Source organism: Gossypium arboreum, chromosome 10 (genome assembly GCF_025698485.1).
Source record: "Gossypium arboreum isolate Shixiya-1 chromosome 10, ASM2569848v2, whole genome shotgun sequence".
NCBI lineage: Eukaryota > Viridiplantae > Streptophyta > Magnoliopsida > Malvales > Malvaceae > Gossypium > Gossypium arboreum.
Window position 1 is genome coordinate 78,638,768 of NC_069079.1, and position 23,954 is coordinate 78,662,721.

Below are 23,954 nucleotides of genomic sequence, written 5' to 3' on the forward strand. Positions count from 1 at the left end.
ATAAACTTTTCAGCTTTCACAAGATGGAAACCTTATCATTCAGAGTGACTTAAACTAATATTCAACTCTTTCTAATAAATATAGACTTCTCGCTCAAACTATTTACTCTTTGATCTGTATAAAATGAAATTCTATTATCAAACTTGGGAAAATAATCCCGACATAATTGTCACATGAAATCTTTCAAATAAATAATTTACCATACCGACTAAAACTCGCGCTTTATCACCTATGCCTTTATCGATGTCAAATCCTTACACGTAAATTAGAAAAATCCCAATACTAAAATCACCACATTACCAAGATCAAATTAGAAGTATAGTCATATTTGACATGATTATCACGAATGAAGAACGATTTCTAACATGAGTCATAATTGACAAATTATGGAACAAAGATAACAAGAAAACCGAATAAAGAAATCCAAGATAGAGAAACCCGAATAAAGAAATCCGAATAAAGAGATCCGTGATAAAGAAACCCAAGATACGATACTATGCCGAGAATCGAAAACCAAATTCATAGAGAAAATACGAATACCTCGATAATTCTTCAAAGAAAGAAAGTCCAAAAGAAAACATCATTTAATCCCAATCAAATCAAATATAACAAGATCAATATATCTTCCCATACATATATATCGATGAAGCATCAAGTAGAAGAAACAGAATCATAATATCATATGAATTCTCTCATCAATTCTTATCGATGAAATGAAATAGAATACCCGATGAAATAGAGCAATATAAATTATAAACCAATGACTACCAATGCTTTCATCCAACACCAAATTAGAAGACATTCCCATATAACAAGAATTTCTTCGAAGATCAATAGCCATAGAAATATTTCGAGAACGGGTGAACACATAGAACATCTCAAAAGAGATCGCTAAATCTGTCCGGTCATAATCACACACTCAGATAATTCACATTTGAAATATCATTTCCCCAACTAGTTCTTCCGTCACAAATTTTATATTAAACCATTCACTAAAAAGGCCAATTCGAATAAATTTCGATTTACCAAAGAGAATTCCTTCTCTAACTGGACAAAGGTATAATTCCAATAATCTTTATATCAATCGATACTTTCCGGCTCGACTTTACTTATCAGCTCATTTTCAATCTCGGATCATACTTATAATTATTCTATCACCGAACTCTTTGGGTTTTCAACAGAAACTTATTCAATACAAATCTCATGAAATTCCATTATAAGTACCACTTTGGTAAGGGGAGGGTTGTAGGACCTCTGACTCGACTTTCTTATACATACACATATGACACAACTTCCATCATCATAGTAACATCATCATCATCATGTCATTCATTCATGTTGGCTTACACCAATTTTCCTATTGTCCCATTTAGACAATATACTTATCCATACATTCTATGTTTTCTAGATAGCTTTACTTATCCATTCATTTAATTAAATTAATTCATGCTCATGACATTATATAAGGCCAAACAAACATAAATATTTGCATCACAATCACAACTTTCATTTCGTGCATCATCATGTACATATCATTACAATCATACAATTCACCCAACAATTTAACATAGATAAGTTCATTTCATTATAATCCTTTATCTCATAAAAAATTGTATATCATTAACATTCATCAACATTCAACGTCCAATCAAGACAAGGACATTTTCATCCGTATTATGATATTATGACCTTTATTCATACCTCTACTACTTTCTATTTATTCCGCTCATCTTATCAAGTAAGCCACATACACTACATCGTATGAGTATTAAGCAAATATGGATATTTATCACAACATGAACTTTCATCTCACATATTATCACATATGTATCATAAACTTTTATTCATACTTTTCTGAACCGAGACTTATCATAATCATAATTTTACTCAAATACCTTTACTTAACATTGAACATGGTTGGCGCAGCTCGGTTGGAGAGTACCTGCCTAAATAAGACGGTACTTATACGCTTGGAAGACATCACACTATCACGCATCGCTGGCATGTATAGCTAAACTTTTGCACATGCTAGGTTAGTCCGAGAACCGACTAAACCTACTCGATACCACTAAATGTAACACCCGCACTGATACCGCTGTTTGAGTCGAACACGAGGTGTTAACGGACTTAATTCATTAATTAAACAGCTCATACAATTCATTTTAAAATTTCCAGACAAGCTGGCTAACTGCATCACAGTCGCTTTAAAAATCATATCTCGAGTTACGAAACTCGAAATCCAATTCCGTAAATTTTTCCTGAAACTAGACTCATATATATATCTACTAATTTTTTTTCTAGAATTTTTGGTTGGGCCAATTAGTACAGTTTATTAGTTAAAGTCTCCCCTGTTTCAGGGTTCAACTACTCTGACCTCAGTGTATTACGAATCAGATATCTCCCTGTACAGAGCTTCAATGACTATGCTGTTTATCTCTAATAAAACTAGACTCAATAAGGAATCTGTACATATAAAGCATGACTTCTAATTATCTTTTTAAAATTTATGGTGAATTTCCAAATTCAGAACAGGGGATCCAGAAATCGCTCTGGCCCTGTTTCACAAAAATTTAGACATCTCATAAAATATAGCTCATATACCTGTTTTTCTTATTCCATATGAAAATAGACTCATCAAACTTCAATTCCATAACTTATTCATTATTTAATTCCATTTCTACTATTTTTAGTGATTTTTTAAACTCACGTCACTGCTGCTGTCTGAATCTATTTTATGGTAAATTTTACCAATTTCATGGTTTCCATGGATTAGCTAGCAATTTGACAAACATAATACCAAATATGATCATGATTAGCCATTCCAATGGCTAATCATTACCAAGCATTTCTATTTCCATACCACTCAATAACCATATCATAAGACCATATATACAAAATGATTATAATGCTATACATGCCATACTCAAAATATACAAGCCATTATGCCAAGATGGTATACGGATAGTGTGAGCGTGCCTCCGACCGTTTCCGATTTCCGAGCTGGCTTGTCAACACTACAAGGAATGAAAAGGAGGGAGTAAGCATAAATGCTTAGTAAGCTCACATGTAAATAGCAAGTAACATAACCATATAAGCAAACATAAAACATCATTTGCATAATCATCACCAAGACATTCATATCACCTTTTCATTTATCATCTTACCATATTGTTGTTATATCGAAGTTTTCAACCCGAGGGTTAAGTACATACCTGTTCAAAGTATCCATTTCACAACACTTACCAATACGTCCCTTTCATCTTGAGTATTCCTCCATTTGAGTAGAACTTTACCCGTTGAACACATCGAATATAATTCGGATACATGGATAACTTGCACATAAGTGCCACATATGTAGCCAAGCTACCATGTAACCCGCCCATAAGTGAACTCGGACTCAACTCAACGAGCTCAAGCGTCAGATCCATAAGTGAACTCGGACTCAACTCAACGAGTTCGATGCCTAGTTACATCTCACGAACTCGGACTCAACTCAACGAGTTCTGGACGCCAGATCCATAAGTGAACTCGGACTCAACTCAACGAGTTCGGATGCTCAACCATCCTAGTGACATGTCACTTGTATCCTAATCCATTCCCGAGGTTCAACGGACCTTTTCCCAATCATGTGTCTCAACCATCTTCTACAGAATGCCGATACCGATACTCTGTAGTATTTCACATTTTCCAAGTATATCACATAATTTGACATATTATCAAACAATTATCACAAGTATAATATTTCATAATAATTATCATATCATTTAAAAACATTAAAACATTTAAAATAATAACTATGTTACCAACATTTACATATGAACTTACCTCGTATGCTAAAATGGCTATTTTACCATTTCGTCCACAACTTGGTATTTTCCCCATTTTAGCCCGATTTTCAGTTTTCCTTGCTCTATCATTTAAAATATAGTCTAATTAGGACTCACATTATTCAAATTGACCCAAAATCATATTTTGGAAAAATTACAATTTTGCCCCTAAACTTTTGCATATTTACACTTTTGCCCCAAAGCTCGTAAATTAAAATTCAGCCTATTTTCTTATGTTTTATGACATGCTGATCATTTTTCCTTCTATGGAAACATCAAATTCTCACTCTAACATGTACTTATGACTATTAGGTATTTTTACCGATTAAGCCCTTTTGCTCGCTTTTCACTTAAAACCGAGTAGCACAAGTTGTCTAACATAATTTAAAACCTCATATTCTATCATAAAACTCCAAAATACACAAATTTCACCTATGGGTATTTTTCCAAATATAAACCCTAGGATAAATTATTGCTAGCATAAGCTAAATCGAGCTACCGGACTCCAAAACGTAAAAATCATTAAAAACGAGGCTAGAACGGACTTACAATCGAGCTTGGAAGCTTGAAAACCCTAGCCATGGTTTCTCCTTGCTATATTCGGCCATGGGGTTGAAGATGAGCAAAATTGGCTTTTAATTTTGTATTTTAATTCATTTTACCCTAAATGACCAAAATGCCCTTACTACTAAACTTTCCAAAATTCCTTCCATGTCCTAATTTTTGTCCATAGACTTAGAAATTGGTAAAATTACTCTTTAAGGACCTCTAATTAATAATCTAATTCAATTTTATGCAAAATACTTCTAGAACACAAGTTTTGCAATTTATTCAATTTAGTCCCAAATTTCAAATTAAGCACTTTATGCATAAAATTTCTTCACGAAATTTTCACACAATCATGCAATCATATCATAGACCTTAAAATAATCATAAAATAATTATTTATATCTCGGATTTTGTGGTCACGAAACCACTATTCCGACTAGGCCCAAAATCGATATTACAACTCTCCCCTTCGTGGATTTTCGTCCCAAAATCTTACCGTAAAAGTGGTCTTCACTTTTAATCTCATATTTGGTGTCAAGAACTTGCACTTAGGCTGTACCTCCAATACATCTCTTCAATTTCTCATATGATCTAAAAGCTTATAGTCTCAACTCTCAACTGTTCTTAAATTTTCAACCCTTCTCAATTTCCCATGATATCATGACATAAAACCCGGATCTCAACTTGATTTAATGGAGACCGAATTCCAAGAAATCCAACAATCAAAGAGACTGAAATTCCATGAATCGATGAGTAGGAATTCATTCAATATGATGTGATTTATAGATCTCGCCAAACATTTAACAATAGGATACATCCCATTTTCCTTTTTCCGCCATAGAAATAATTCTGATATGGCCTCAAGAATAATCCTTCTCATTTCCATCCCAATATCAACATTGACAAGGATAATTTTGATAGATCCCAATGCTCGGCTTTAACCCCTTTAACAACTCCGATTTTATGTAACATCGGATGCTCTAAACTATCACATTACCTCACTGTCTTGAAACACATCACAATTCATACAACAATACATTACTGAAAGTCAGGAAGTCTTTGCTCAATGTAGACTAGTCTAGTTCAGACGCCTTGCTTACCAATATTCTCATCTATCCGAACTCTGTCAACATGTAATAAACTTTTCAGCTTTCACAAGATGGAAACCTTATCATTCGTAGTGACTTAAACTAATATTCAACTCTTTCTAATAAATATAGACTTCTCGTTCAAACTATTTACTCTTTGATCTGCACAAAATGAAATTCTATTATCAAACTTGGGAAAAATAATCCCGACATAATTGTCACATGAAATCTTTCAAATAAATAATTTACCATACCGACTAAAACTCGCGCTTTTATCACCTATGCCTTTACTCGATGTCAAATCCTTACACGTAAATTAGAAAAATCCCAATACTAAAATCACCACATTACCAAGATCAAATTAGAAGTATAGTCATATTTGACATGATTATCACGAATGAAGAACGATTTGAACATGAGTCATAATTGACAAATTATGGAACAAAGATAACAAGAAAACCGAATAAAGAAATCCAAGATAGAGAAACCTGAATAAAGAAATCCGAATAAAGAGATCCAGGATAAAGAAACCCAAGATACGATACTATGCCGAGAATCGAAAACCAAATTCATAGAGAAAATACGAATACCCCGATAATTCTTCAAAGAAAGAAAGTCCAAAAGAAAACATCATTTAATCCCACAAATCAAATATAACAAGATCAATATATCTTCCCATACATATATATCGATGAAGCATCAAGTAGAAGAAACAGAATCATAATATCATATGAATTCTCTCATCAATTCTTATCGATTTAAATGAAATAGAATACCCGATGAAATAGAGCAATATAAATTATAAACCAGTCAGACTACCAATGCTTTCATCCAACACCAAATTAGAAGACATTCCCATATAACAAGAATTTCTTCAGAAGATCAATAGCCATAGAAATATTTCTGAGAACGGGTGAACACATAGAACATCTCAAAAGAGACTGCTAAATCTGTCCGGTCATAATTGTCACACTCAGATAATTCACATTTGAAATATCATTTCCCCAACTAGTTCTTCCGTCACAAATTTTATATTAAACCATTCACTAAAAAAGGCCAATTCTGAATAAATTTCGATTTACCAAAGAGAATTCCTTCTCTAACTGGGACAGTGCATAATTCCAATAATCTTTATATCAATCAGATACTTTCTGGCTCTGACTTTACTTATCAGCTCATTTTCAATCTCGGATCATACTTATAATTATTCTATCATCGAACTCTTTGGGTTTTCAACAGAAACTTATTCAATACAAATCTCATGAAATTCCATTATAAGTACCACTTTGGTAAGGGGGAGGGGTTGTAGGACCTCTGACTCGACTTTCTTATACATACACATATGACACAACTTCCATCATCATAGTAACATCATCATAATCATGTCATTCATTCATGTTGGCTTACACCAATTTTCCTATTGTCCCATTTAGACAATATACTTATCCATACATTCTATGTTTTCTAGATAGCTTTACTTATCCATTCATTTAATTAAATTAATTCATGCTCATGACATTATATAAGGCCAAACAAACATAAATATTTGCATCACAATCACAACTTTCATTTCGTGCATCATCATGTACATATCATTACAATCATACAATTCAGTCCAACAATTTAACATAGATAAGTTCATTTCATTATAATCCTTTATCTCATAAAAAATTGTATATCATTAACATTCATCAACATTCAACGTCCAATCAAGACAAGGACATTTTCATCCGTATTATGATATTATGACCTTTATTCATACCTCTACTACTTTCTATTTATTCCGCTCATCTTATCAAGTAAGCCACATACACTACATCGTATGAGTATTAAGCAAATATGGATATTTATCACAACATGAACTTTCATCTCACATATTATCACATATGTATCATAAACTTTTATTCATACTTTTCTGAACCGAGACTTATCATAATCATAATTTTACTCAAATACCTTTACTTAACATTGAACATGGTTGGCGCAGCTCGGTTGGAGAGTACCTGCCTAAATAAGACGGTACTTATACGCGTCGGAAGACATCACACTATCACGCATCGCTGGCATGTATAGCTAAACTTTTGCACATGCTAGGTTAGTCCGAGAACCGACTAAACCTACTCGATACCACTAAATGTAACACCCTTGCACCGATACTGCTGTTTGAGTCGAACACGAGGTGTTAACAGACTTAATTCATTAATTAAACAGCTCATACAATTCATTTTAAAATTTCCAGACAAGCTGGCTAACTGCATCACAGTCGCTTTAAAAATCATATCTCGAGTTACTAAACTCGAAATCCAATTCGTAAATTTTTCCTGAAACTAGACTCATATATATATCTACTAATTTTTTTCTAGAATTTTGGTTGGGCCAATTAGTACAGTTTATTAGTTAAAGTCTCCCTGTTTCAGGGTTCAACTACTCTGACCTCAGTGTATTACGAATCAGATATCTCCTGTACAGAGCTTCAATGACTATGCTGTTTATCTCTAATAAAACTAGACTCAATAAGGAATCTGTACATATAAAGCATGACTTCTAATTATCTTTTTAAAATTTATGGTGAATTTCCAAATTCAGAACAGGGGATCCAGAAATCGCTCTGGCCCTGTTTCACAAAAATTTAGACATCTCATAAAATATAGCTCATATACCTGTTTTTCTTATTCCATATGAAAATAGACTCATCAAACTTCAATTCCATAACTTATTCATTATTTAATTCCATTTCTACTATTTTTAGTGATTTTTTAAACTCACGTCACTGCTGCTGTCTGAATCTATTTTATGGTAAATTTTACCTATTTCATGGTTTCCATGGATTAGCTAGCAATTTGACATACATAATACCAAATATGATCATGATTAGCCATTCCAATGGCTAATCATTACCAGCATTTCTATTTCCATACCACTCAATAACCATATCATAAGACCATATATACAAAATGATTATAATGCTATACATGCCATACTCAAAATATACAAGCCATTATGCCAAGATGGTATACGGATAGTGTGAGCGTGCCTCCGACCGCTTCCGATTTCCGAGCTGGCTTGTCAACACTACAAGGAATGAAAAGGAGGAGTAAGCATAAATGCTTAGTAAGCTCACATGTAAATAGCAAGTAACATAACCATATAAGCAAACATAAAACATCATTTGCATAATCATCACCAAGACATTCATATCACCTTTTCATTTATCATCTTACCATATTGTTGTTATATCGAGTTTTCAACCCGAGGGTTAAGTACATACCTGTTCAAAGTATCCATTTCACAACACTTACCAATACGTCCCTTTCATCTTGAGTATTCCTCCATTTGAGTAGAACTTTACCCGTTGAACACATCGAATATAATTCGGATACATGGATAACTTGCACATAAGTGCCACATATGTAGCCAAGCTACCATGTAACCCGCCCATAAGTGAACTCGGACTCAACTCAACGAGCTCGGGCGTTCGCATCCATAAGTGAACTCGGACTCAACTCAACGAGTTCGGATGCCTAGTTACATCTCACGAACTCGGACTCAACTCAACGAGTTCGGACGCTCGCATCCATAAGTGAACTCGACTCAACTCAACGAGTTCGGATGCTCAACCATCCTAGTGACATGTCACTTGTATCCTAATCCATTCCCGAGGTTCAACGGACCTTTTCCCAATCATGTGTCTCAACCATCTTCTACAGAATGCCGATATCCGATACTCGGTAGTATTTCACATTTTCCAAGTATATCACATAATTTGACATATTATCAAACAATTATCACAAGTATAATATTTCATAATAATTATCATATCATTTAAAAACATTAAAACATTTAAAATAATAACTATGTTACCAACATTTACATATGAACTTACCTCGTATGCGAAAATGGCTATTTTTACCATTTCGTCCACAACTTGGTATTTTCCCCATTTTAGCCCGATTTTCAGTTTTCCTTGCTCTATCATTTAAAATATAGTCTAATTAGGACTCACATTATTCAAATTGACCCAAAATCATATTTTGGAAAAATTACAATTTTGCCCCTAAACTTTTGCATATTTACACTTTTGCCCCAAAGCTCGTAAATTAAAATTCAGCCTATTTTCTTATGTTTTATGACATGCTAATCATTTTTCCCTTCTATGGAAACATCAAATTCTCACTCTAACATGTACTTATGACTATTAGGTATTTTTACCGATTAAGCCCTTTTGCTCGTTTTCACTTAAAACCGAGTAGCACAAGTTGTCTAACATAATTTAAAACCTCATATTCTATCATAAAACTCCAAAATACACAAATTTCACCTATGGGTATTTTTCCAAATATAAACCCTAGGTTAAATTATTGCTAGCATAAGCTAAATCGAGCTACCGGGACTCCAAAAACGTAAAAATCATTAAAAACGAGGCTAGAACGGACTTACAATCGAGCTTGGAAGCTTGAAAAACCCTAGCCATGGTTTCTCCTTGCTATATTCGGCCATGGGGTTGAAGATGAGCAAAATTGGCTTTTAATTTTGTATTTTAATTCATTTTACCCTAAATGACCAAAATGCCCTTACTACTAAACTTTCCAAAAATTCCTTCCATGTCCTAATTTTTGTCCATAGACTTAGAAATTGGTAAAATTACTCTTTAAGGACCTCTAATTAATAATCTAATTCAATTTTATGCAAAATACTTCTAGAACACAAGTTTTGCAATTTATTCAATTTAGTCCCAAATTTCAAATTAAGCACTTTATGCATAAAATTTCTTCACGAAATTTTCACACAATCATGCAATCATATCATAGACCTTAAAATAATCATAAAATAATTATTTATATCTCGGATTTTGTGGTCACGAAACCACTATTCCGACTAGGCCCAAAATCAGGATATTACATTGCTTATCTCGTAAAATCTGCAACACTAATCTTAGGTGCTCAGCATGCTCGGTTTCATCTCTTGAGTAAACCAAGATGTCATCAATAAACACAACTACAAACCGATCCAAATACAGTCTAAAGATCCGATTCATCAAATCCATAAATACCGCAGGGGAATTAGTGAGCCCAAACTGCATCACTAAGAACTCGTAGTGACCGTATCTCGTTCTGAAAAGCAGTTTTGGGTATATCCGAATCTCTAATTCGCAACTGATAATAACCCGATCTCAAATCTATCTTTGAAAACACCGAGGCTCCCTTTAGTTGATCAAACAAATCGTCAATGCGCAGTATTGGATATTTATTCTTTATTGTCACCTTATTCAGTTGACGATAGTCGATGCACAACCTCATGGTTCCGTCCTTCTTTTTCACAAACAATACTGGTGCACCCCAAGGTGAGAAACTTGGTCGAGCGAAACCTCTATCCATCAACTCTTGCAATTGAGCTTTCAACTCTTTTAACTCGGTTGGTGCCATACGATACGGAGCTATCGAAATCGGTGTAGTCCCAGGTACAAGCTCAATACCAAACTCTACCTCCCGAATAGGTGGTAAACCCGGTAATTCTTCGGGAAAAAGATCTGGGTATCCACAAACCATCGGCACTGATTCGGGTTTCCTTTTTAACTCTTTGTCATCAAGTACATACGCAAGGTATGCTTCGCACCCCTTTCTTACATATTTCTGAGCCAACATTGATGATATTACAGCTGGCAACCCCTTTAAGTCCGTAGACTCAACTCGGATTATCTCGTTATTTGCGCACCTCAAATCAATAGTCTTGCTTTTGCAATTCACAACCGTATCATGCACAGTCAACCAATCCAACCCAAGAATAACATCAAATTCATCAAATAGCAAAAGCATCAAGTCCGCCGGAAAACAGGAACCTCGATTACTAGGGGGCATTTCTTACACACTTTGTCGACAAGCACGTAGCGACCCAAGGGATTTGACACCCGAATTACGAACTCAGTAGACTCAATAGGTAAAGTCTTACTAGATGCTAAGGTTTCACATATATAAGAATGAGTAGAACCAGGGTCAATCAAAGCAATCACATTAGTATCAAAGAGAGTAAAAGTACCGGTAATAACATCTGGCGAGGAAGCATCCTCGCGTGCGCATATAGCATAAGCTCTAGCAGGAGCACGAGCCTCAGATCTGGTTGTAGCATCTCTAGATCCTCTCTAACCACCACTAGGATTTCTCGTGTTTCTAGATGGTCTACCTCGAGCAGTGGTAGCACCCGGTTTCCCACTTTGATTTACATTCTGTTCAGACAACCTCGGGCAATCTTTAATAAAGTGGTCAACCGATCCGCACTTGTAATAGGAGCGGTCATGGAATCTACAACTCCCCGAATGCCATTTACCACAATACTGGCACTCCGTTCTATCTCAACGATCATTTCCAACACTGGCGACCGAAGTGACTCGTGCACTCACAGGGGGTCGATCGCGATCTCGTCTAGAAAAGCCCGAAGTGTCTCTAGATCGGCCTAGATCATCTCTAAATTTCTTCGATGACAGTTGGAAGGGCTTTCCCGAAGATCTCTTACGAAACTCCTTTGCTCCCATGTCAGCTTTCCTTTTCTCCTTACTGAGCTCCTCGGCTTTGCAAGCTCGCTCGACAAGTACCACAATTTCTCGGATTTCTAAAATGCCAACATACAGACTTTATATCATCATTCATCCATCTTCAAACGTTTACATCACACTTCAAGAAATACATTCTCGTGCGTGATCGGCTAAGCCTCACAAATTTTCGTTCATAGTCGGTAAATCGACACGGAACCTTGTTTAAGTTCAAGAAATTCCTTCCGCTTTTGGTCAATGAATCTCGACTAATATACTTCTTTCAAACTCGCTTTGGAAAAACTCCCAAGTTACTAGCTCTCTGGCACAATGAAGTCAACGATTCCACCAATAGTAGGCGTAATCACGTAGCAAGGAGATAGTACACTTTAGGCACTCATCGGTGTGCAAGATAGCTCATCGAGTACCGGATAGTGTTGTCCAACCAAAATTCAGCTTGCTCAGCATCATCGCTGTCCGTAGCTTTAAATTCAGTAGCCCTGTGTTTTTGGATTCTGTCAACTGGGGGTTTATTTGACCTCATTTGGTCAGTTGCCGGAGGTATTGTAGGTGCGAGGGTGGCATTAGTCGGGAATGGAGGTTGTGGAACAGCCGTATTAGTTCGAATGTATTGGTTGAACCAATCATTCATCACACTATAGAAAGCTTGTCTAGCTTCATCATTCGGATTACTAGCAATAGGTTGAGAGTCCGCCGGAGCTATCCCTTGTGCGGGAGCAGGCGCTACACTCTCAAGATCATCAGCTACCGCTCGGTCGGGATCGGGATCCATTACTATAATAAACACATTTTTTTAATTGTCAGAAATCACCACACTATCAAATAATCACATAATGGCATGTATGGCTAGACCCAAACGTATTACGGTAGTCCTAGAATCGACTAAACCGTAGCTCGATACCAATAAATTGTAACACCCGTGCAGAGACCGCTGCTTTGAGTCGGACACGAGGGTTAATGACTTAATTCACTTATTTGCACAATCCATTTTAAATTTCCAGACGAGCTGGCTAACTGCGTCACTGTCACCTTAAAAATCATATCTCGAGTTCCAAAACTCGAAAACCAGTTCGGTAAATTTATCCTGAAACTAGACTCATATATCCATCTACAATTTTTTTTCTAGAATTTTTGGGTGAGCGAATTAGTACAGTTTATTAGTTAAAGTCTCCCCTGTTATAGGGTTCGAGTATTCTGACCTTTATGCATTATGACTTGGATATCTCCCTGTACAGGGCTTCAATACTGATGCCGTTTCTTTCTATAGAAACTAGACTCGAAAAGTGATCTATAAATATATGGAATGACTTCTAATTATCTCTGGTTAATTTATAATGAATTTCCAAAGTTAGATCAGGGGATCCAGAAATTGCTCCGGCCCTGTTCCACGAAAACTTAAATATCTCTTAAAATCCGACTCATATGACCGTTTCGTTTCTTCCATATGAAAGTATATTCATCAAGGTTCGATTACATAAATTATTCACTATTTAACTCCATTCCTACTATTTTAGTGATTTCTCAAATTCACACCACTGCTGCTGTCAAGATCGCCTTTAGGGTAGACTTTACCTATTACATAGTTTCCATGATTTAACTAACCCTTTAGCATATATAGCACAAAACATGATTGTGATTAACCATTCCAATGGCCAATCATTGCCAAGCATATCCACACCTCTCAATAACCATATACATACAAGATGATTATAACATTATGCTCAAAATATGTATATAAGCCATTTTCGCATGGCTATCCAAATTTGTACAATACCGAAAGGTACATGACCAACATCAAAAGGGTAGTCCTATACATGCCATTTCAAAGTTCAACCAAAATTGTACCAAAAGGGCTTTGATAGTGTGGACGACTTCGACTTCGACAATCCCGAGTCCGATGGTGACGAACCAAAATCTATAAAACAGAGATTCAAAGAAACGGAGTAAGCATTAAATGCTTAGTAAGTTTTGAGCCATGAAATTAGACACAACTAAAGCGTAGCATTCATATGGCTAAACGGATAATTTCATAAGCACAAATTCTCAATATCATACTTACTTCACATTACCAACCCTTATATTCATACACAAAAGATCAACTTAGCCAAAGGCCGGTAGCTCATTTATCGATCGACGAATACTATTTGTAAGAGATCAACTAATTCAATGCATATACGAAACATACCTCATCGCTGGGATTTTACGAGCGTATTAATTGAAACTATTACAGCAAGGTCACTCATTCCCAAGCCAAGTACCTTCGAGATTTAACCGGATATAGCTACTTGCTCGAATGCCTTTGGGACATAGCCCGGATATAGTAACTCGCACCAATGCCTTCGGGACTTAGCCCGGATATAGTAACTCGCACAAATGCCTTCGGGACTTAGCCCGGAACTAGTCACTAGCGCAAATGCCTTCGGGACTTAGCCCGGTTATCATCCAAATATTCATGCACATATCAATAAATCATGACACATCTATATTTCATTTTCATAATTAGAGTTCAAACACAAGTCACGTATTAAGCAATCCCATTTTCGGCTCACTAGCCACATACAAATAGCGTGGTTTAGTTTGTTTTATGACACAATCTCTATGCACATACGGCTACCCGTCATACGTATAGACTAATTAACTCAACATATAATTCAAGTAGGATCATCATATCACCATATATTTGTTATGCTCATACGTCATGACTTAGTCAAATCGTAAACTAAGTCTCGTTACTCGAAAACTTACCTCGGATGTTGTCGAACGATTTCGATGGCTATTCGACCACTTTTTCCTTCCCTTTATCGGATTTAGTTCCCCTTTGCTATTGAGCTTAATTTAACAAATAAATTGATTTAATCATTTGAGCATCGAAAAGAGGAACTCAAAGTACTTAGCCGATATATATACATTAGACATTAAAGTCACATACATATGAAATCATGAATCAACTCAACATATTAACCCACACTCCCTTTTAGCCGATTGTCTAAGCCAAAATAAAAGCATCAATATGCTTGCCTCTAACCGAATACATGCAACACCAATCTTCTTTCTATGGCCGAATATGCATGTCTATGTTGAGGCCGATTGCAACACTTAATACATTATACAATTATGGTTACTCGTATTGACGAAATACCAATTCGTTTTAAGTTCAAAACTCGACTAATACACATATATACTCTAGAGATCAAATACTAACATTTGCACTTCACCTTACTACCATTTTCATCCAAATAACATGATCAACAACCATGCTTCTCTTCTACTTCCTAACATGGCCGAATGCATCAAGACACCATACCACTTAAATTTTGGTCATGGGTTAAACAAAGAACTTAAGGCCTAACTCAAGAATGCTAAAAAGAAAATCCACCACCACATGTATCATTACAAAGCTTCACATTTAGCATGCAAATGGCATCAATCACAAATCCTCCTTAGCCGAAACTTAACCCATCTTCATGCCTCATCACCACAACATCAAACATCAACCAAGAAGACAACACCCATGGCCGAATATCATCTCCATCATATAGTAAAGATTTAAACCATGGGCTAGGTAGAACTCAAACTAACAACTAAAAACATGCATGAATCTTATGGACAACATCAAACATACCTTAGTCTAGCAAACCACCATAGCCGATTTTCTCCAAGCTCTTTCCTTTCCTTTCTTTCCTCTATTCGGCCAAAGATGTTCAAGAATGAACACTTTTTTTTTTGTTTTCTTTCTTCAATTCACGGCAATGGGGGGGAAACATGGATGAGACAAATTTTTTTTTCATCACTCCTCCCTTTGCATTATTATTTTATTACCCATACTCCTTATTTTATTTTTCCTAACATAAATCACTAACATAACATGTTTATGACATGTTTTGCCCATAACATTTTGTCCTCCTTCCTTGTCATGGCTAGCCACTACTAAATTAAGGGGGAAATTGACATGCAAGTCCACCCTTTTATTACATGCACTAATAGATCCTTATAGATTAACCTATCACATTTCAAAAGTGTCACACATAAGTCCTATTAGCTGAATTCACATGCAATCGACTAAATCGAAGCTTAAAACTTTCACACATTCATATTCACATATTTTAGACAATAAATATCATATTCAAATAATTTGGTGACTCGGTTTAGCAGTCCCGAAATCATTTTTCGACTAGGGTCACTTTAGGGCAGTCACAATGACATGCCCGTGTCTCTCAAACGGCCATGACACGCCTGTGTCTTAGCCCGTGTCTAAAAACCATGACATTCTATTTCTAACATCAGCATCCAATTTAGGCACACTACCAAGGCACACGCCCGTGACCAAAGGTCGTGTCCTCTACACGGCTGAGACACACGGTCATGTCTCTGCCTGTGTGTTTACTACCATGCATCTGACTTACAAATTTTATGTGCAGAGAACACACAGCCGAACAACACGCCCATGGGGCTAACCATGTGTCACACAAGGACTAGACACACGGGCGTGTGTCTACCCGTGTGGACAATATAAGGCTATCTACAAAGCCTTTGCCACCCTGAAGCACAATCTAACATTAACCAACATATCAAAGATTAACTTAATATGATTTCTCAACCAAGCAACCATAGGTAAGACTTATATACATTACATATATTCAACCACGCCAACAATTTCACATTCATGAAAGACTAGCTTGCATTCACATAATAACTTTCAATATTAGCCATTTTCCATGGCCTTATACAAAATGAATCAAATGCTAAAGTAAGCCAACACATTTGGCCAATTAACAATGACACAAAATGTAACAGCCCGTTTTAGACCCTAATCGGAACGGTGGTTTCGAGACCACAAATTCTAGTCAAAAAAATATTTAAAAATTATTTTCTATGTTTATTTTGTGTGGATTTATATCTGTGAAATTTTTTGTGATTTAATTTTTTCGTTTAGGTATTCGATTAAATAAAAGGACTTAATCGCGTAAATTAAAAATTTGATGGTTAAAAGCATAAGGGTTGAATTGTTAGTGGCTTTCTAAATGGAAGCCTTTATGTTGCAATTAGCCCAATTGAGGAAAGAATGGAAGGTAATGGTAAGTTATATATGTTTTTATAATTTTATTACGAAGGTTATAATAGTAAAATAGGTAATAATAAGTATATAATATAAACATATAATTAAAAAGACAAACTTTTATTTTATTCTTATGAATGAATATGAAAAACATAAAGAAAAGAATAAGTTTTCAAGGGTTCGGCCATCTTCAAAGTTGATTCAAGGTTCATTTTTACTCGGTTTTTGATAATTTTTACGTTTTTGAGATTGTTGCTTCGAGTACTACAAAACCCATCCTTGAATTTTTTATTTTGATGAATATTTTGAGTTGTGCCATTGTTGAGAGCTTGTGATTTTTGTTGTTTGATGATGAAATAAGAAAGATATGTTTTATATTAACATATTTTGTATTGGAGTTTTTGATGATTTGAGTAATTAGGGCTAAATTGCAAAAATAATAATTTGAGGGACGAAAATGTGAAATAAATGAAAAATATGGGCTTGTATGAACACTTGGAATATTTGGCCAAACATGGATAACTTGAAATTTTGAATGTTTTGTGTTTTATGCAATAAGGACTAAATTGTAAAGAGTGTAAATGTCAAGGGTAAAATGGTAATTTGCCCATTTATGTGTTTTTGGGTTAAATTGAGTGAAAATATGTTTGAATGAGCTTAATTTGAATATATTTAGATCAAGAACCAAAGAAATCAGATTTGGATCAGGGAAAAACAAAAGTTGTTGACTAGTCGTCCCGTTCTGTTTTACATCGTCTGAGGTAAGTTTATAGGCAAATAGACGTGTTTAATTGTAGATAAATGCTATATATATGTATGCTGGTTGAAAAATATGAATTTATATATACTTATGCTGAATGTGAATAAGCTTGGTAACCATGTTCAAGCAATCGTTTTGACCGAGTTTCGACGCCCGAAAGCCCCATATGAACCTTAAGAATAGCTAGGATACATATGCCATGACATAGGACTTCGATATGTGATGTGCGAGTAAGACCATGGCATCGATATGTGACTCCAATATATGTGTACAAATAAGACCCTGTCTAGGACAGTGGCTTTGATATGTGGTTACATGTAAGACCACGTCTAAGTGTCCTATCCAATTCTGAATGGTTCATTGGGCATCGATAAGCTGTGATCAAATGTGCAAAAGTGAGTTAAAATGATCATGTATGAATTGGTTTATTACCTATTTGAAATAAAGTGAGTAAGTTACTTAATCTTTGATGAAAAACATATTTGAAGTAAAGTAAAAAAAATATGTGAATGTGAAAAAAAGTATACTGCCTTGTAAATATTTAATATGAACATTATTGAAATTATTTTGAATATATGCAAATGGTAGTATATTCCCATTGATATAAATATATGTATGATAGTTATTCTTTGACTTACGAGTGTATGCATATGAATGTGTATGTATTTGGTATGAAAAATGTGTTATGGCTTGGCCATTGAAAGATACTTAGTAATGTATCTTTATATATAAAAGTGTTCATTCGGTCATTTCCATGTTTATGCATAAGGTGTTGTATTTTGATTTATGAGTATACATATATGTGCTCACATATTGATGTATAGCTTTGAAATTGAAGGATATTTTGGTTATAAATATGTTTGTATATTTGGCCATATAATATAAATATGTATGTGATTATTATCCTGGACCTATGAATTTTTGCATATAAGAGTATATGTACTAGTTATGATAAAGATATTTTGGTTTGGAAATTGAATAATAGTTTGATGAAATATATTTATATGTTCATTTGCCCATGAATAATATACATGTGGAAGTACATATAAAATACATGAATTTGTAAGCTTAAGATTCAAAGTAACGATGATAGTATAATTTGGTTTAGTTTAAATGTTTTGATTATGTAATTACGTTGTTTATTTGCTTATGACTTACTAAGCTATAAAAGCTTACTCTATGTGTGTTCATGTTTACCTCTGTTTTATAGATTTTGGGTTCAAGTTTCAAGCTCAAGAATCGTCAGAGAAGCTTAGCACACTATCGACTGTCTTCTATATTTTATAAGCTGAGTTTTCAAACCTATGGCATGTATAGGCTAGATTGTAATTTGAAATGTTGGATTTTGGTTTTGTATAATCTAAGCCATGCGAAAATGGCTAACTCTTTTATGTTTGAATTTGGTTATGTTAAGTATGGTTTAAATTCATTTTAGTTATAAGGTTATGTTGTATGAATGTATAATATTTGTGTTAGGTACTACAAGCTTTAGAAATGGTTGACGACTTAGGATATGCATGTGAATGGTTCGGCTAAGGTTATTCATGGATAGAAGTATATGTGATATGTGATTGAAGTGCCTGATGATTTGGATGTGGTTTGAAAGAGTCGGACATGATATACTTATAGTATGAATCATGTTGATGTGTCACTCTTAGTTAAAATGATTCGGCTTTTGCATTTATGTATCTAAGTATTTGATGCACTTGTCATGCTACAAATATAAATACCTGTTCGTAACTATATTGGTTGATTCGGCTATGGTATTTATATATAAATATGTGTGAAGTTGGTTAATATGCTTTGTTAAAATGAGACAATGAATATGGTTAATTATAACGCTCATGGTTAAGTATACAATTGACTTTGGTTTGGACTTACATAGAAGGTATGTTCAGTTTATGTAATGTTAAAGAGTTTGGTTTATATGTGTTGGCCGCAAGGTAAATAATGGTTATTTTGTTAACTAAGGTATAACATGTTTTAGACAAGCGATATTCAAGAGTATATGTGTTTTATGTAATGTTTAAATGTCTAAATTGGTGGCAAAAAGACTAGTGGTGTATATACATTTTGGCATGTAAAATAAGTGCACTTCAAGTCACTACTGTGTTTATGTGAACAACGCTTGATTAGCATCATTATTGATGCTTGGGAATAGTTCTATTTCATTATGATTAGAATGTGTATAAGTTTTATTTATTCATTGAAATTTATTTGACCATTTATGGATTATTAATGCCGTATAAGTTAATTTCTAAAATGCCTTATGTTAGATTTTATTTGATTTAAATTTATATATGTATAGAAATATGAAATAAAATGATTGATGTTTATTAGATATTCGAATATCATTAACATGTTCATTATATGATTTGTAACTTTTTTTTATGTATTATGTATTAATAATTTCATGATTAACAATTAATTAGACATTCGTTTACATATATGAATATGACTTGTGTGAATGTTCAGAGTCGTGTTTTTGTTCAGTAATACCTCAGGACCCTATTTTGACAATGGATACGGTTAGGGGTGTTACATTTTTTTGGTATCCGAGCTATGGTTTAGTCAGTTCTAGGACTACCATAGTGTATGTGAGTCTAGCTATACATGTCATATTTAACATGCGATAGTGTGATTTCTTTTGACTCTGACGAAAATTGTTTTGATGAGACAGATAAGTTTTCAACTGAGCTAATTTTGATCTCGAATGTTTGAATGGAAATGTGATGATGATGAGTTCAAACTCATAAAGGTATGGATCGAAGAGTATGATATATTGATGTTGACAAATGTTATAATTATATGAACATATAGATTATGATATGTGAGTTGTGATTGCTACCTGAAATGTATTGGTTGTGAATTAATGATTTGAGTTGGTACATGAATTAAGTGTTAAGAACAAAAGTGATTAAAAGCAAATGTTTATTAAATGTTTGGACAATGTGAAAATATTAATAAATTGACTATTTGTGAAAGTATGTGTTATGTGCATTTATATGTAAGTTAAATTTAAGGCTTTATTACCCTCACCCCTCTTATTAGTGAAATGTTACTGTGAAATCTATAAGATCTGGGTTGAATAAGCTCAAGACTGTGGAGTTACAGAGGTCCGTGTTCGGAAAATTAATAATGTAGTTAGAAAAGAGATTGAATCAGCAAAAGAAGCTAGTATTAAAAGAGACATTGGATAGTTCTGCAGATTATTTAGATTATGTGACGTCATAGAAGAAGTTATCTCTGAACAAATGACCTATTCAGTATGTTAACTAAGGAAAACATTAGCTAAAAGCTTTTCTGAATTGATTTCTGTTAGTGAAGGGATAAGGTGAAAATTTCTGATGGCAGAATTAGACAGTTGAAATGATGTTTGAATTGTATTGAGTGCTGAATGTAGTGGTTATAGTCAGGCAGTTATTATGATTCCTTTTGGGCATTCTATGTGTACATTTATTCTCAGAAGTATATGTGGTTGTTTAATTTTAGAAGGAATTCTTATCATAAAAGAACATTGGCTAAACATATTAATAGATGAAAGTATTGTTGGTTTGTTTGGGGTTGTATTCGACATTGCTATGTCTTTCTTTGGTATTTATTCCTTTTCGTGGATATGAAAGACGATGGTGAAATCTGTATAATGCTATACTCTGTTTTTGCTGGCTATTGTTCTGTTGAAAATATGTGAAGTGCAGCAGTATTGTTATTAGAGTTATAAAAATTGTGCTTCTGCCTCGGTTGTTGTTCAAATCATATTTGATTTTCTTCTGGGTTCAGATGCTTCGTTAATAGCTGGGATATTATCTATTGTCACGGGTAAGATGATAATCCTATTGTGACAATATAATTTCTATTTGATGATTGTGGTATATATATATCAAGATATGTCTAGATTATTCTTTCTAACGAGAAGAAAAGATTTCTTCGAAAAGACTGATTCTGTGGTTTAATTTGATTCGAAATTATTTGATTAAATGTAACTGGGTTATATGAGTTTGAATCTATCCACTGGATCAGAAATAAACTATAAATGTACATGTTTGATCTGAAGGATAGTATGGAAGTAAAACTTGTATTCTTGAGGATTTGATGCAGAATTATGTCTATTGGAACAATTCTATCTGAGAAATGTTGTGGTAAATTAATGTTAGTTCAATTGTTGAAGCTTTCTTCTGCACGAAGACATTATCTACTAAAATATTAATTTTGATTTAGCCTAAATTGAACAAAGAGTTTACGAAGCTCAATCATGTGTTAGTGAACGGGTTGAAGTATGTTCTAATAATGAAGTACACAGAGACATCTTGTGATTCCTTATGGTTAGAATTGTTAAAAGACTAAGAGCTTGTGATTGACTACCATCCGGGAAAGGCTAATGTTGTTATTGATATTTTAAGCCAAAAATCATTGTTTGCTTTATGTACAATGAATGCGCATATTGCTATGTCTGATGATGGTTCAATAATAGTTGAATTAAAAGTAAGACCATTATTTATTCAGCAAAATTTTTTATACTCAAAAAGTTGATAATGATTTGTTAGCAAAGAAGGTCCAAGCCGATTTGAAAGTTGATTCAGAGTTACGAGTTGATGCTTAAGATTGTCTGAGGTTCAGAAACCAAATATGTGTTTCAAGGAATTCAGATGTTGATTCAGATGATTTTTGAATGAAGCCCATAGCAGTTGATTGTCTGTTCACCCAATAAAAAGCTGAGTATCAAGTACCTTTTGGATTGCTTCAGTAGATTATGATACCTGAGTGGGAATGGGACAGACTCACGATGGATTTGTATCCGGTTTACCGTTGACACGGAGCAAGAAAGATGCAGTCTGAATTATTGTAGGGAGATTAACTAAATCAACTCATTTTGTTCTGGTTCGCACTGATTATTCACTTGATAAGCTTGCTGGGTTATATGTTTCTCAGATTGAGAGATTACACAGTATGCCTATTTCTATTGTTTTGGATAGAGATCTGAGTTATACATCGCAGTTCTAGAAGAAACTGCATGATGCTATAGGTACAAAATTACATTTCAGCACAGTTTTCCATCCGCAAACAGATGGTCAGACTAAACGAGTTATTCAGATACTTGAGAATATATTGAAATGTTGCATTTTTTAGTTCGAAGGTACGTGGGAACGATATCTATCTCTAATTGGATTTGCGTACAATAAAATGGCACCTTATGAGGCTTTATACGATCGTAAATGTCATACATCATTGTATTGGGTTGAGCTTAGTAAAAATAAGATATACAGGGTCGAATTAATCACAGAGACTGAACAGAAAGTAAAAGTAATCCGTGAAAGTTTGAAAACGGCGCCAGATCGTCAGAAATCATTTACGGACTTGGAACAAAAAGATATAGAGTTTCAGATCAGGGAAAAAGTTATTTTGAAAGTTTTATCATGAAAGGAAATACTCAGATTCGGTTGTAAAGGCAAATTGAGTCTGAGATTTATTAGGTAGTATGAGATTATAAAGCGTATCGGGTTGGTTGCTTATAGACTGTTATTACCACCTGAGCTAGAAAAGATTCACAATTTATTCCATGTTTCAATGCTTCAAAGATATCGATCTGATCCCTCACATGTGATTAATTCATTTGAGATTGAGATTAAGCCCGATATGACATATGACGAAGAACTAATTCGTATTCTGGCTTACAAAATAAAAGAATTGCGAAATTAGAAAATTCCATTACTTAAAGTGTTGCGGTATAAACACGGGGGTTTAAAAAACAATGTGCGAGCCAAAAGACGCAATTAAAGAACGTTATTCGAACCAATTCATCAGTAAGATTTTTGAGGACGAAAGTCCCTAAGGGGGCAGAGTTGTAACAGCCTGATTTAGACCCTAATTGGAATGATAGTTTTCAGACCACGAATTTGAGCTAGAAAAATATTTAAAAATTATTTTCTATGTTTATTTTGTGTGAATTTATATCTGTGAAATTTTCGTGATTTAATTTTGTCGTTTAGGTATCCGATTAAATAAAAGGACTTAATCACGTAGATTAAAAATTTGACGGTTAAAAGCATAAGGGCTGAATTGTTAGTGGCTTTCTGAATGGAAGCCTTTATGTTGATTAGCCCAATTGAGGAAAGAATGGACGGTAATGGGT

General features: G+C 34.3%; 1 long non-coding RNA gene across 1 annotated transcript; it reads right to left on the minus strand.

Annotated features, from left to right (window-relative positions):
* Nucleotides 1–2,780: 2,780 nt before the first annotated feature.
* Nucleotides 2,781–9,419, minus strand: LOC128281768 (uncharacterized). The gene is made up of 2 exons (XR_008272036.1): nucleotides 9,348–9,419; nucleotides 2,781–3,014 (listed from the first exon to the last, which is right to left on the minus strand). It is a non-coding gene; the product is annotated as an uncharacterized LOC128281768 (long non-coding RNA).
* Nucleotides 9,420–23,954: the final 14,535 nt, after the last annotated feature.